General features: G+C 37.4%; 1 long non-coding RNA gene across 10 annotated transcripts; it reads left to right on the top strand.

Moving 5' to 3' along the window:
* On the top strand, positions 1 to 15,816 carry LOC104247470 (uncharacterized). Of its 10 annotated transcripts, none has more exons than XR_011402103.1 (6): positions 1 to 123; positions 1,415 to 1,476; positions 1,593 to 1,677; positions 1,776 to 1,862; positions 2,837 to 2,986; positions 15,398 to 15,816. It is a non-coding gene; the product is annotated as an uncharacterized lncRNA (long non-coding RNA). The 10 variants fall into 10 exon arrangements; XR_011402104.1 differs by having other exon boundaries at positions 1,106 to 1,476; XR_011402105.1 differs by lacking the exon at positions 1 to 123 and adding an exon at positions 2,631 to 2,702 and having other exon boundaries at positions 130 to 1,476.
* The last annotated feature ends 1,130 nt before the right edge of the window (positions 15,817 to 16,946 follow it).

The following is a 16,946-nucleotide window of genomic DNA, read 5'->3' as shown; positions in this document are numbered from 1 at the left end:
GGGTAAAAGTAAAAACTTCACTGAAAATAAATGGGAAGAGCATCCCTTTCGCGGACGATATAATTTCTTTCCCTCTCTTCCTCTCTTTCACTCTCTTCAATTTCTCCGATCATGCCACGGAAGGTAATTCTCTCCTCTCAGTTTGTATAAACATTAATAATTGCTCTGATTATTTTCTCTTTTTTACATCAGTTGATTTTGCTATTAATACTACTATGTAATTTCCGATTAAGCTTTTTCCCAGTTCCCGCCCTCATTTATTATGACTAGTTAGTTACTATGTTATGTTACTTCTTGTACAGTAATTTAACTGCAATGGTATTGCGATTGTTGCTTTACTCTGTGTGTGCATTTATGTCTTGCAATGTTACTCCACTTGATTTTATAGCTACATATGCAAATTTCTGTATGTGGAGAGTGTACTTTAGGTGCTAAAATGGGCAAATTTATAGCATCAAAGTCTTTCTAGAAGGGGATATCGGTTCAGTGTCTGCTTAAGATGGCCAACTTCCAGCCGAACAAGTCCAACTTAAGGAAAGGGAAGTTGCTTTTTAAATGTAAAGTAGCATTGGAATAAAGTAGTTTTGCGTCATTGTTGTTTATCATTCAGAATATTACTGAATAGGGAGCTCAAAAAATTTAATTGGAAGAACTTTCTCTTCTTTCCTGGAAAGAGGATCATTGACTGCTGGGCATAATATGGAGAGGATCTTCTTATAACTTATACAAATAACTAATAAGTTTATTTTGCGGAAGCCAATCAAGCCATCTATGCACATGAGATAAACAAGAAGAGAAGGGTGGTCGCACTTCACTTGTTATGTATTTTTCAATTGAATCACATAATGCCCCTCTACCTCGACCTTATGTAACATGTGGACTGCACTGAAATTGGTAACTTTTCTATCCATTTCAGAGGCAAAAGAAAATAAGCTTCTCTTCACTAGTTTTTTCTTTGATCATTAGTTGTCGTGCTTTCCTTTATGGTGTCTTTTGCCCCCCATCTATCTATGATACCGCAGTGGTAAACATTGCTAGCTAATAACATTCTGTTTTAGGATGTTTCTTAGTTTTTCTTTTCCTTATTCATCTTTATATCCAGCAGTTATTACATGATTCAGTAGCTTTCCTGCGTGTTTCTTTTCTAAAACTGAAAAGAAACGATAAGGAAAATGAAACTGCACAGAAGAAGTTACTGGAATTTGTGATTTTGGCAAGAGAAGAGGATGGATATAAGCAAGATTGAAGTAGCCAGAAAGATAGAAAAACATAGCGAGAGAGTTATTAGAAGGATGGACTAAGCAGCTTCTGAGCAGCACTCTGGCCTCATAACTGAGGAAGCTTCAGATTGCCGTATAGCAACTGTATTAGTAACTTCCAACAATATTCTCTCACTGTTTACATTAAAATGCAGACTTCAAGGCAAAATTTGGCATCATGTGTCATTGACAGTAAAAAAGAGAACCTTTAAAAGAGGTCAGTTACAGAAAGCTTGGTTTGGGTATGCCACCTATCTTCCTTTCGACCAATTTTGGAGTCATTGTTATGCAGGATGAATTGTGTTTGTTTGTTTTTTTGCATGTGTATTTAAGCTTGTCTTAGATCAAATTCAAGTCAAAGTTGCAGCATGCCCTGACGAGAAATCCAATGGCTTTCAATAAGAGAGCATGCAATGGTGTAGGCGCTCTTACCATGCCTCATTAGTGCTTAGTTATGATTAATTTTCAGCTTGATAATCTCCCTCAGATGTGTGGGTTTATTGTTTTGTGCATTAGGTTGTGAGTTGCTTGAACTTCATCCATGCCTTTGATGCTGCAGCTTGTTTGATGGAGAGCTTAAGTGTTTGATTCAGTCCTCTTTGGGTAGGTAACAGTACGTTTATTCTCATGACAATTCACTTTGGTTCCTTTTTTTGGTTCTACAAGTGAAGTCCTCATATTTTTCTTTCATTTTTCCCGTTTATTTATGCTGTTCTTGGTGAGCATGTTCAGAACAGTACTCAGAATGCACTGTTAGCTAGAGGATCAGCTTCTCTGTCATCCTCACTTCTTCTAAACAAGCCCCAGTCTGAACTTGCTCTTTGGTAATGGAGATGAAGGCTTCCATTCTGTTGCTTTATATGGGTATAGACAATATATACCAAGACTTTATGCTCTAATCCTAAACTAGTTGGGATCAGCTGTACACTCCTCTGTATTCATTCTGCTTTATTTGTAGTAGTTTCATTCCAATACTCAATAATTTATCTTTTCTAGAACTAGATGCTCCCTAAATCTCACACATTTCTTAAGAATTCATCATAATTTGATAATTTTATGCTGAAGCTGAGATGTAGAATCTTTCTCCTTTATCCGGACCTGAGAAGTGAGAAGACACCTATACAGAAGCTCATTTAGGTGAAGTTATGGATAAGAATCTTAGGTTACCCTTTATATAAGAATCTTAGGTTACCTACAATATGGTAGGTAAAATCTAGATTTATGCCTGCCACCCAAACTGATTGGGATCAGCATATGAATACCACTGTTCATTTCGCTCTATTTGGTCCGGGTTATTCCAATATTGAGTGAAGGGTTTTTTATCACTAGATATTCTCTACATTTTGTATTGACACAGATATCTCTAACCAGATTAAGAAGACTCCTCACAGTACTTGACAAGTAGCTGTCACCTATGTAGATGTTTTGCTTCTATTATATCAAGTAGGTGTCACCTATGTTGGTCTTTTGCTTGTATTATGTCTTATTTGCCCTACTTTTGCATAGATTCCAAGAAAATGTAGGTTTTTCAGAGTTTTTTCATGTGATTTTAGATCTATATCATTCCTTTTTAATAGGTTCATGCTTTCACACTTGCGGATCAATGCATTTGGAGGTCTACAGAGGAGATAATTGAAAGACTTCAAGTGTCTTTCTCTCTTTTTATCCTCTATGTGTGCTATTTGCACATTCTGTTGGATGTGATATTTCTCAGCTTGTCTAATAAGGTAAGTAAGTATTCAATAGTTAAGTAAGTAATGTCTTAAGGTATCTATATAGTATTCCATAGTATTTTTCTTATTCATGTACGGTGAATCATGACATATGTGAATCTAGGCATATACTATCTTAACATTCAACATGCCAGTTCAAACTCAAAGTGGTGAAACAAACTTGAGTTTGCTTATTATGAACATAGAAAACTGCCACTGAAATCTTGTAGGAAAACTGCTATTGGGATAATGGTCAGAGAGATGCACGCTGCAACAAAGATGATTCATTATATTCCATCCATTGGACCTTATCCCAATTCCATTCATTTAATATCCCGTTGGTGTCATTGGCATAACAAATGCTCTTCTATTCCATCTCTTTCTATTCTTTTCTTTTTTATATATGGAAAGTTCAACTGGAAAAAAGAGCAGTGGGACGCAGGAAGAAGAGAGACATTGCGCCTTAAGCAGAGAAACGAGAGCGCTGGTTGTTAGAGAGAGGAGGAGTGCTGGTAGGAGTGTTCATCTTTCAGTTTGCTTTTTTATCAAATTTCGTTTCAGTTCTCAGTTTTTGGTGAAACTGAACTGAAATAAATATGGTTAGGTTTGGATTTTCTCGTTATGGTTCGGCTATTTCATTTCTGTTTCGACTTAACTAGGCCTCCCGAAATTGGGCCTCGAAAATAGTTTACTTAGATCCTCACAAGGTAGGGGTAAGGTATGCGTACACACTACCCTCCCCAGATCGGATAATACTGGGTATGTTGTCGTTGTTGTTGTATAGAAGTAAATTCATATTTCAATTGGTTTGGTAATTCTTTTTATAGAATATCGAACACAATCCAACAACAACAACAACAACAACTATTCCCCAGTCCAAAACAAGTTGAGGTCAGTTCTATGAATCCTCAGTTCTTCGTTTAAACTCAACTGATATCATCATCATACCAAATGAAGTAAAAGTGAAAAATAAGCTATATAATAACAATAATAGAAGTTCTCTAACAAGTCTAAATCCTATTCCTGACTAGTAGATATCACCAGTATGGATCTTTTTCTTTTATTATGTCATATCTTTAGCTAAGTCTACATTGACTCCAAAGATTTGTACATATTTCGAGCCAATTTCGTTTCCATGGGATTTTATGTCTACCCCATCCTTGTTTAACACTTTTCCTCATTTTAGCTTTACACCTATGGACCAGTGCATCTGTAGGTCGGCGTGGGACATGACCAAACCATCTCAAGCGTTGTTCTCTCATTTAATCCTCAATACGTGCTACTTGCACCTTTTGGTGAATGCAGTGTTTTTAAGAGCGAGAAGCGCAAAAAAGCGACAAGGGCTCGCCTTGCTTCAAAAGCGAAGCGCACGCTTAATTAAAGTGAAGCGTAATAAAAAAATAATTAATTTTATAAACTGAAAATACATATAATATATATAATAATTAATTTTATAAACTGAAATACACATTAAAAAAATCAAATAAACTAAAATATAACATATATATATATATATATATAAATATATAATAATAAATTTTCTAAAATGAAATACATATAAAATTAATCAAATAAATTGAAAATATAACATATATATAATAATTAATTTTACATACTGAAATATACACTAAAATGAGAAGGAAAAAGAAAGAAAAAAATAGGAGAATCTGTTCTGGACCGGAGAAAGAAAGAAGAAGAAGAAGAAGAAGAAAGAAAAAAGAAAAAAATGAGAAGAACTGAAGAAGAAAGGAGAAGAAGAAATTACCTGGACTGGAGAAATGGTCAGCAATAGTCGAGCTTGAGCGAGAAGGGGTCGAGCTTGAGCGAGAAAGAAGGGGTCAGCAATTGCGAGAACCCTAGGTTTTGTCGATGTCTCTGTTTTGTCGAAGGGGTCTGTTTTGTCGATTTAAGGGTCTGTTTTTTAGTTTTATTTTTATTTTTAAAAAGGGCCCTCTGCGCTTTTTTAACAGAAACGATCGCTTCATCGCTTTCCTCACTTCGTCGCTTCGTCGCTTCGTCCATTGAAGCGTGCGCTTCCCTCGGTCGAGTCGCCTCAGGCAGCTAGAAGCGATACTGGGTCGCGTCGCGTCGCTTCGCGCTTAAAGCGACGAAGCGATCGCTTTTCTAAACACGGGTGAATGTGATCATATTTAATCTTTTATCTTATCTTGTATGACAACACATCCATCTTAGCATCCGCATCTCTACAATACTCATCTTGTGGATATGTTGGACTTTAGCAGCCCAACATAAAATATTTACTACTATATAACATTGCCGGTCTTAGCAGTCCGGCGTTCGCTACCATATAATATTTAAACCGAATTAAGTTATTATATTATCAAAACTGGATAAAGGAAAATTTTGGTTCAGTTTTTACACAATTATGAACAGTCCTAGGCACTGGCTGTCTCAACTTCAGGTATCCATTAGCAATCAAAGCTGCATTAGTAATTTTCCTTCCCTTAAACTTTACCTTATTAAAAAAAAAACAATGGTCATTTGAAAATCTAGAACAATTTAATGCTGAAACTTTCATCCTTTCTACCAGCATGTTTGGAGATAATCTTACACACGCTCACACTAGGTTGTTAGGCTATAATCCTTTCACCCCAAATACAACTTTCTTCATGGAAATTAGAGCTATGAAGGAATTATTAAAACTCTTTCTAAACAATCCTCTTTGATAATAGAATTTTAGCTTCCAATGCCATTTGTATAACCACTGTGGAACCTGAGCGAAAAGCCGCTGGGCTCTAGATGTTTGTTTCCTCCACACCCTTTGATGATAGCTTCTACTTCCTCTTCTTCAATGGTCGTTGTGGTCAGTCATTATTGTATGTTGTCTTTGGAAGATCCTCATTCCTCATAATCTAGCATTAATCCATGATTTGAATAGGTCATTTGTGTTAGAAATCCAGGTTATAACAATAAATTTTCTTCAACACAAAGATGTTATTAGAAACTCAAAATTTTTTCCTTTAATATCTGGTTCTTCCACTGTCTTTACTCCTGCCAACCACCTCCACCCTTTATAATTCTGTTGTTGGACCCTCCTATTTGCATTTGCAATCCTTTGAAAAAAGAATTCTGTTTATCCCCACACGTATATCACAAAACACTTTATCTCTGTCGCAAATATATTCCTCCTCTGCCAGTTTTTGCAACTCCTCCAGTAGGGAACTTTTTCTGCCTTAGTTCCTCATCTGTCAAGCTGTAGGTTTTAGTTTTCCAATCTCTCAATATGTTCAAAATCTGTCTTCTTGGTTTCTTCCTGTCTATGAACGTTCCAGCTCTGCTTTTTAAAGATCTCTCTTAACAACTTTTCAGCTAATATATAATTGGTCCCGCCTCTTAACTCTATTGGAAGACCACCAGTTACTAGCGAGATCCATAAATCCATATGCATCCACTAATTCTCAAAATTAAAATACAAATTACTTATTCCCAATTATCACATCCAAAAGTATAGTTTTGTTTTGTTGTGTCCCTGGATGCTTTGATCAATAAAACTACCATTACTTCAATAAAAGTATAGGTTTGTGATATGATGTTGGATTATGCAAGGTGTATTGCTTGATCTTCTTAAACTGCTCATCCTATTCCAATGAAAATAAAATCTATTAATCCTGGTAGCTGCTGGTCTATCACCTCCTTGTAACCCAGTAAATCTACTCTCCTTAAGTAGGGATCAGATTTAGCTTTGGGATGAAATTTGAGAAACCCTCACTCAATTTAGTCATATTTGGCAGGTTTCACTTTCTGCATAACACAAGGAACATTGAAAAGACCTTTTATTGCTGCTCATTCAAATCACATATACTTCCTTTTCCATAAAATTGTGGCCCATTAACTCAATAAAGGACCACATTTGCAATTGTAGTTAACACTTGAAAAAGTGACAGAAGTAGAAAAGTGTTGTAGTGTGTGACCACCTAATCAGTAATCATGAATTTTTAAAGAGGGACATTTTGTTTGTTTTTTCATGTTATAATATGTTTCCTCATGTGCAGGCCTAATTCCTTTCTTTGACCAAACACCTAGAGATAGTTTTTTTCCGTAGATAGCGGTGAGACCTGAACCAAGGACGTCTGCCTGCATTGATGCCATTTGAAGAAAGAAAAGAAAACCTCTTATTAGTTTGATTGATTAACAAGGTACAAGAGGGGTTTCTTATATAAGATTCTAGTCAAATGTACAGTATAATATGCAATCATTCTCTATGCCTAAGACGACATATAAATATTATATAATTAAATGCATAATATCCTTATATACAACAACAACAATAAAAAAACCAGTGTTACTCCCACAAGTGGGGTTTGGGAAGGGTAGTTAGTATACAACCTTACCCCTACCTTATGCAGGTAGAGAGGCTATTTCTGATAGACCTTTGGCTCAAGACAAACATACATAATCACATATAGAAAGAATGCAATGGTGTGAAAGTCAAGGAAGCAGTAACAACAAGATAGTAGAAAATCCAAAACGTAAGCAACATCAAATAGTAATAGAAATTTAAGAGTATGGAAAAACTAAAGTACATTACTACTACTAGAATAAAGGGAGAGACGCTCGATTGCCTACTAATCTTCTACCTTAATTCTCGCCCTCTAGACCCTCTTATTAAGGGTAGGAGGGTATTGAGGGTCATGTCCTTGGTAAGCTGAAGATGCACTATGTCGTGCCTAATCACTTCTCCCCAATACTTCTTCGGCCTACCTCGACCTCGCCTCGGACCCGCCATCGCCAATCTCTCACACCTTTTTACTAAGGCATCTGGACATCTCCTCTTTACGTGTCCGAACCATCTCAGCCTCGTTTCCTGCATCTTGTCCATACCTACCTTGTCCCGAATATCTTCATTCTTGACCATATCTCTCCTAGTATGCCGACATCCATCTCAACATCCTCATATCCGCTACTTTCATCTTCTGGACATAAGAGTTCTTGACGGGCCAACACTCCGCCCCTTACAACATAATCGGTCTAACTACTACTTTGTAGAACTTATCTTTAAGTCTTGGTGGTACATTCTTTTATCACACAAGACACCATATGCTAGCCTCCATTTCATCCATCCTACTTCAATACGGTGTGTGATATCATTGTCGATCTCCCGATTGCCTTGGATCACTGACCAAAGGTACTTGAAACTTCCTTTCTTAGGGATGACTAATGAGTCCAACCTCATTACCACGCCAGCCTCTTGAGGTGCGTCACTAAACTTGCACTCCAAGTATTCTGTTTTAGTGCTCAACCTGAAGCCTTAAGACTCCGGGGTCTGTCTCCAAACATCCAACTTAGCATTAACTTTGCCTTGCGTCTCGTCATTCCGTACTATGTCATCTGCAAATAACATGCACCATGGTACCTCCCTTTGAATGTGACGTGTCGATATATGCATCACCAAGGCAAATAGAAATGGGCTAAATGATGATCCTTGGTGTAACCCCATCATGACTGGGAAGTGTTCCGAGTCTCCTCCCACTGTCCTCACCTGGGTCTTAGCTTCATCATACATGTCTTTAATCGCCCTAATGTATGCTACCGATACACCTTTAGCTTCCAAACATTTCCATAAAGCCTCCATTTGGATTTTGTCGTATGCTTTTTCTAGATCAATGAACATCATATGCAAGTCCTGTTTCCTCTTCCTATACTGCTCCATCAATTTCCTCACAAGATGGATGGCTTCCATGGTGGAACGTCTCGACAATGAATCCGAAATGGTTCTCGAGAATAGACACACTCCTCCTTACTCGCATCTCCACCACCCTCTCCCAAACCTTCATAGTGTGGCTTAGCAGCTTGATGCCTCTGTAGTTGTTGCAATTTTGAATATCACCCCTGTTGTTGTACAACGGAATCATCATACTCCATCTCCATTCTTCGGGCATTTGCCATACTAAAAATAACATTAAACAATCCAGGTAGCCACTCCAAACCTGCCCTGCGCGCGCCTTTTCAAAATTCCACCGGAATCTCGTCTGGCCTGGTCGTTTTTCCCCTCCTTCAACTTCCTTAGCTCTAATACACCAACAATACGCAAAATCTCGTCGACTCTCGGCCTGTTCTAAGCTCCCGTTTGGCCATAAACTTTGGCAATTGTTTTTAATTTTATTTGAAAACATTGTTTGTTCATGGAATATGATCAGTTTTTGGAAAATTTTTAAATTTTTTTCAAGTACCCAAAGACTAGTTTAGGGAAGTTTTTGGGTGAATTTTTTTTCCCAGTCACAAAACTTCAATTTTTTTTCAAAATAAAACGTATGTCCAAACACAACTTAACTTTCAAAAACTATTTTTCAGCACAATTTCAAAAACTCTTTTTTCAACTTTTAAGAAATCTATATCCAAACGCTAGCCAAATCACCTAGCACAATACTCATGTACTGTTTTTCGTTTAAAATATGGAATTATGCATGCCATCTTCGTGTAATATGTGCATCTTCCATAATATCCTTATGTATCTTATAGAATTATCTATAATATTTTCCTTACTCAAGTTCGACTAATCTTGCAATGTGAATCTTGACATTGTTAATCAAAAATTTAGTCACTAAGAAGTTTTCTTGTTTTCTTCACATGTTGTGAGAGCCTCTATGGTTTTAGTACAATCTCAACCAGCTTTCGCCTAAGCTGCCTGCCCTACCAATTTTATTCTTTTTGTCTTTTCTATATTTGGCAATTGGTGCGGCTCTTCTCTCAGATGATTGACACCCTTCTCTCTCGAGCAACCATTGTGGAGTTGCTCCTCTCATGGTGATTAAAGCCTCCACCATAAGTGACTAACAATCTTCTCTAAACCTTGAATTTCTTGCTATTATTTGCCAATTCAAGCAAAGCTGATGATGTTATGGAGACTTGCAACAAACACCATTTTTGGTGGCTGAGAGTGAGTCCATTTTCATCTGTAGTATAGAGAGCAATTTCTTTCAGTGTGCAGTTACAGCTATTTTCCAGAGGAAAGAGTTCCATCATAGCCTTTTTTTAGGGTGATTGTGCACTATTCCAATGATATTTCTACGGAAACTTTCTGTGTTTCCAAAACAAAACTCAAGTTGATTTTCTCACTTTGAGTTTGAGGAGCAAGTTGAATATTACGAGGATAGTTATATAGACCCACATATGTGTTATTGAACTAGAGTAAGGAAAATATTGCAATATATTCTATAGGATATGTTAGGGTATTATGTACTTAACTATAGAATGTTTACTTGTTTTATTAGGCATAGAGGATGATTACCTAGCATATTGTATATATCCCAAGAATCTTATATTAGGGGTTCCATTTGCACTTTGTTTATTAGTCAAGTTAATAAGAAGTTTTCTCTTATTTCATTGCAAGACGCTACCTTTCAAGCTATTTTTTCCTGAGGCACACCTTGTTCCCGACTATTAATGTACTCTACTCACTGCTTCAAACAAGTAAGCTTATAAAGTGTCAGCTATACAAGTGATACACTTCAAACCAACCCAAACTCCACCGCACTCATATATGCTCCCGTACTTGTCTTACCAAGTCTGTCAGTTTTACTCCGCAACTTAGTCTGAAGCAGTAGATGCTGGCATTCCACTTCTCAACAAGCATCTTTAATCTGCTTCTCTTGTTCTTGTTGTTTTTTCTCCTAATATTCTGACACGGTACGTTAGCCTTATTTGTTCTGTTCAGCTAGCCTTCTTCTCATAGCGTCTTTTTCATAGTTGGCATGAAATTCCAACTTCTTGAGTTCCATCTGGTCTCTTAGCTTTGATCCCCTGAACTTTCCATTACTCTTCGAACCGGGCTTCTTTCTTTTCTTACTTTTTCCTTTCAATTCTCATGGATAGCTCCACAGATACAGCCTTAACAATCAACATAATGGGTCTAGAAAAAGAAATCTAGAGATTGCACACAGGATGGACATATGCAGATGTGATAATCTCTTCATGGCAGACCTTCATGCAAGATTGAATGTACCTGTTGTACATTTAATGTGGCTCAAACTAGTGGAAGTTGCCTCCAATCTTTACCTAATTCAAAGAACGAACACCGTCCATGTGCTTATATTGACCATCTTCAGTATCAAACAGTAATACAACAATTATCCTTAGATATTGCTTTGCGGTCCAGCCTTTTGACTCATTTGTTTATGTGACCTATGGTTTAGAAAGTGAAAAGTGTAAAATAGGAATAAGGTTTGTGGGCCAAAAGCAAAAAGTGAGAAATGAAACGTATGCTTATTTTGAAGTGAAGCTAAGACTTCTCAAAAATAAAACTATAACAAACATATGCGAACTTAATACTCCCGCTGTCTCAATTTGTTTGACACCGTTTCTTTTTTTTTATCTGTCCATAAAGATTGAAACGTTGATATATTTTGAAACTCCTAATATTTACCTTAGGCAAGTTCTACAGAGTGGTAGTTAGATCTACTATGTTGTATGGTGCGGAGTGTTGGCCAGTCAAGAAATCCCATGTCCAGAAGATAAAAATAGCAGAAATAAGGATGTTGAGATGGATATGTGGGCATAGCAAGAAAGATAAGATTAGGAATGAAGTTATTAGGGACAAGGTGAGAGTGGCCCCTGTGGAAGACAAATTGCGGAAAGCGAGGCTGAGATGGTTCGGACACGTGATGAGGAGAGACATAGACGTGCCGGTTAGGAGGTGTGAGAGGTTGACCATGACTGGTCTGAGGAAGGGTAGAGGTAGGCCTAAGTAGTACTGGGGAGAGGTGATTAGGCAAGACATGACGTTACTTCAGCTTACCAAGGACATGACCCTAGATAGGAAGGTTTGGAGGTCGAGAATTAGGGTCGAAGGTTGATAGATAATCGAGGGTGTCTCCTAGTATTACCGGCAGTGTTAGTAATATTCTTATTTCCTGTTCCTAGACCTTTTATTATATGTTGTGTCCTTCCTACCGATAGTATTAGTAATATTCTTGTATTTCCTATCTCTGGATATTTGTTAATATACACGAGTCTTTGTTTTTTCTTTTCTTTCTTGTTATTGTTATGGTTGGTTGCTTCCTTGTCACTGTTCTTTGAGCCGAGGGTTTATCGGAAACAACCTCTCTACCTTCACAAAGTAAGGGTAAGGTTTGCGTACACACTAACCTCCCCATACCCCACTTGTGAGATTATACTGAGTTTGTTGTTGTTGTTGTAATAATATTTACCTTCTCACATTGTCCCTTATGACATACTCTTCTAGAGGTTGACAAGATTTGTGTAGACCAACTAGAAGAATACTTTTGATGTTTCATACATATACATATTAAGCTTATGTGTCAAAAAGATTCAAATCCATGATCAATCACATGGTGCCACACAAATTAGGACTAGGGCATAGTGTCATTTCCCCTGGTCTCTTTATTTTTTCATCTTTTAAAGTAAGATTCAAATAATCGTTGCCACTTTATTCCTCATCGTGTGAAGTGCACTTCTCCAAACCGCATGACTTCACACATGAAGCGATCATCCCTCACTTTGACTAAGCGATGAAGCAGTTGCTTTTAATTAACACTTTGTATAACATAATCTTCATCTTCTGAACTATGAGTTCTAGACTATGGTATCTTTTATACATATCCGGTAACACAACTCTTTTCTATGTTTTTTTGGGCCTTTTCTAATATTAATGGATCAAAAACAACAACAACAACCCAGTAAAATCCCCCTAGTGGGGTCTGAGGAGGGTAGTGTGTACGCAGACCTTATCCTTACCCCGAAGGAATAGAGAGGCTATTTCCAAAAGACCCTCGGCTCAAGAGAATAAAAAGACAAAATGAGACAATATTAGTTTCACCATAGAAATCATAGGAAAAACAGGAACAACATGAAATCCAGAAGAAAGATGTAAAGTAGAAGCGATGGCTAGTAAATAGGTCCTGCACTGAAAAACGAAATAGTAAGACACAACATTGTCACTAGCTATCTTAGACAAAAACCCTACCAGACTAGGCTCACAAAGGTACAAAGTAAGGCAAGACTCAACTACCTCCTAATCTACAACCCTAATACTCGACCTCCACATCTTCCTATCAAGTGTCATGTCCTCGGAAATCTGAAGCCTTGCCATATCTTGCCTTATCACCTCTCCCCAATACTTCTTAGGCCGCCCTCTACCTCCTCTCGTGCCCTCCACAATCAGCCGCTCACACCTCCTTACCGGAGCATCTGGGCTTCTCCTCTGAACATGGCCGAACCATCTGAGCCTCACTTCCCGCATCTTGTCATCAATTGGAGCCACGTGCACCTTCTCCCTAATATCATCATTCCTAATCTTATCCATCCTAGTGTGCCCGCACATGCACCTCAAAAACTATAGTAAAAAGAATAGGTGAAGTTATATCTCTTCCTTCCTTGGATTTAGTTTCAATTTTGTTTATATCAATCAGCATGCCCCTATAATTCAAGAAATTCGAGACCAAGTAATAAGGAAAACCTAAATTGTTATTTAACTTTCTCAAAAAAAACTAACTCTGTAATTGTGTAAGATCAATGTAGGAGGTAATAATTGGAATATGACATGAGCCACATGTCAAGTATTAGCTATCCAATCCAAATACAGGTGCTGCTTTTACGTCCATTATTTCTTGTGATCTATGTTATAGTTGTTTGTTATATCCAAGCATCTTCTAGTTGTATAAAGTGGTTCCAAGTCTTTCTAATTTGTGTCTTGTTTGGATGCGAATCATGGTAATTTAGGAAACAACCTAAATCTCAAAGCAAGTCAATAACATGGTCACATCTATGTTTAATGTTTTCACCATGTCCTTCCTGACAAGAACTAAGTTCTGTCATAAAGCATCATCCTCGATCAGTATCTTCTAGTCCTTTCAATGATTTTTGAATCTCGATAGTTCCTTAGGGTTGGAAAAATGAAAAGTCCCAAGTATGGTAGATGGAGTGGTTAACCAATTAAACTCACTACCACTATTCTCGTTCTCCTCAAACGCTAGCAATAGCTAAGATGATTCCTTTTCCAACAAAATAAAAGTTTCATTAAGCCGTGAGTTCTTAGTATGAACATTCTTTCTACCTCTCCATATGGTAGAAATTCAAACAGAAGTGTGTGCCTTCATTGACGCCCCTTTGACCATGCTGTCACATTCCATGCTCACCTAGTCTCACCTTCAAACCTGTTGACACATTCCATGCTCACGAGGCCCATCATTCCACCATTTCCAGCGTTCACATCCTCTAGTTGAACCTACCAGACAGACATATCTCAAAAACCCTCGGCAAATAAGATAATAGCCAGGATCTCGCTTCTCCGTAGGGTTCTGTTCATTGCCCTTTTCCATGGCGTGTAAAGAGCAAGTGAACTTTTTCCTGCGTCCCATGCTTCAATTAGAATGTGAAAGCATTTGTTGTGATAAGTAAAGGATCTATTGTTTTTTAGTATTAAAATGGGAGGTGAAATTTTGGATTTGAAAAATTACTTTTAGGGTTGTGGTTGTCCTTTCTTCATTTTTAACTTTCGTCAAATTCTGTTGGAGTTAAAACATGCATTGTCTAGGTAAACATTTTGCTTCGAGTACAAGTTAAAATGATTGAAGAATATAATGCTCTTATGGCTAATAATACATGAGATGTGCTGCACAACTGGTGCTACATGTGTAAATGTTCGGATGAAGAAGTTGATCATCTATTGGTGCATTGTACAATGACATAGGGTTTGTGGAAGGTGGTCCTGAATTACTTTGGTGTACAGTGGGTGATTCAGGTATTGTTAGAGATGTGCTGCACAACTAGGTTGGTGGACAGGGGTGAAGAAGACAAAGGCATGGAAGGCTACTTGGTTAGCTCTTATATGGGTCGAATGGAGAGAGAAATATGAGAGCTTTTGAGGGGATTGAAAATGATTTTCTACACTTGAGGAATAGCCTTTTGTCTTTGATTACTTTTTGGTGCACTCGCAAAATCCCTACTTGTATAGACGAATGGGTGTCTTTCGTAGAGAATCATGTTTTGCTGTAGATTCTCTACTTTTTGGTATATCTCTTGTATCGGGAGCTTTCCCCATTTTGTTAATAGTATCATTTATCCTTTCAAAATAATACATAAGGACCAGTCTTACCTCTTCCAAATACGAACATAATTGGTTGTCGTTAGGTCGGTAAAACAAAAAGTGGAAGGCTATCTTGAGCAATTTAAAGCTCGTCTAGTAGCTCAAGAATATAAACAATACCATGTATTAGACTATGATAAGACGTTTAATCCAGTGGTGAAACCAATCACCATCTGCACTGTCCTAACTCTTGCGACATCTACGTTTTGGTTAATTCACTAATTGGATGTTATGAATGCTTTTTAAATAGCACTCTTAGTAACCTGGTGTACCTGAAACAACCTCTTGTCTTTGTTCACCCAAACAAGCCCCAAGGGTGTTTAAGTTACTGTCAATTGTTTAAAGGTATTTTGGCATGTCAGGTGATGCGGTCTTGGATAGCGCAGCTAGCACGGAGCTCATTGTGGAAGAATAAAGTATTTTAGCATTGTTTCTTGTTTCCTTCTAAAAATAAGACTTTTTTGTTTTTTTGTTTCCTTTCATAAGTTATTTTAGCATTTCTTTTCATGAAGGGAGATGTTGTTTCCTTTTCTTGGTAGGTTTCTGGTTTCCATATTATTATCCTTGGAGAGCAGAGGCTTTCTGTTACTTATTTCTATTATTTTCTTGTTTTAGTTATTTTCTTTCTTCACTGGAATAAGAATTGTCTTTTCCTAACTTTATGTAATAGCTATAAATACTTGATAGACTTATTTTTTGGAGAGATTTTGCATACTGATTACAAATACCTTTGTGAGGTGGAAATTTTATTCTTCAGGTTGAACTTTGGGATTACTTTCAAGCTTTGTTTCTTACGGTAGTTCTTTCTTCATCAAATCTTTACATTTTGGTTCTTAAGTGTCGTTCTTTGGGGGTAATTGATTTCATATATCAATTATTACCATAGATTCAATTAGGTCAAGATTCTTACTTCTCTTTAATACCTTCGATCATTTATTTTTATATTTGAAGAAGTATAGAGCACTTTGGTTGGTTGTTGACCAACAGAAAGCCTGAGAGAAAAAAAGATGGACGTAATTAGTTTGTTTTTATTATTCCATTGCGTATATGTGAGGTCCCGTGAAATTTTTACTCAAAAACCCGAAATCTTGTAGTGCCAAGTTAAGAGGTTCGGTCGTTTTGGATTGATTTGTGCATTAAAAAGTTAAGGAAAAATGTATTTTAGAAGAGCGCGTTTCTGCGGCCCATTATGCGGCCGCATAATAGCAATGCGGGCCGCATAGCTGCCGCAGAGTGAGATAGAATGTTGGCTAATTTTGAAGACAACTATGCGGCCAATTATGCGATCGCACAATAGATATGCGGGCCGCATAGTCGTCGCATAACCTCCTTGGGATTTTTGCAAAGGGTAATTCTGCGGTGCATTATGTGACCGCAGAATCGGTATGCGGACCGTATATTGGTCGCATACCTGGGCAAAATATTCAAGTCTTGAGGGCTACTTTTGCGGTCCCTTTTGCGGGCCGCATATGCGACCGCAGATTGAGTCGGGGCTCCTATTTTCTAGCTTTTAAAATCTGACCCCATCCCGTTAAATACACCCCATTAAACCCTCTTGTGCCATTTTTTTTACTACACTTAGAGTGAGAGACAGAGTTCTAGACCCCTCACCAAGTCACTATTCAATCCTTGCCTAAATCTTTGGAGATAGTAAAGTTACTAAGCCTTTATCCTAAGAGGTAAGAACTTGTGGCCTAACCTTTGATTTCGAAATTCCTGTTAAAATAAGTAATTAACAAGTGATTTCATGGGTATAAGGGTTGATTTCTTGCATGCATGTATGATAAAAGGGTATGGGGAGACTGTGAGCTAAAAATGTAACAAATGGGGTGTAAGATGATATTATCTCTCACAAAAAGGTCTTAAAATCATAATGCACACTTAGTGCTTGATAATGTGCTCAAATAAGCT

Source organism: Nicotiana sylvestris, chromosome 9 (genome assembly GCF_000393655.2).
Source record: "Nicotiana sylvestris chromosome 9, ASM39365v2, whole genome shotgun sequence".
NCBI classification, from domain to species: domain Eukaryota; kingdom Viridiplantae; phylum Streptophyta; class Magnoliopsida; order Solanales; family Solanaceae; genus Nicotiana; species Nicotiana sylvestris.
Note: the sequence above shows the minus strand (reverse complement) of the source record. Positions and strands in the feature narration are given on the sequence as shown.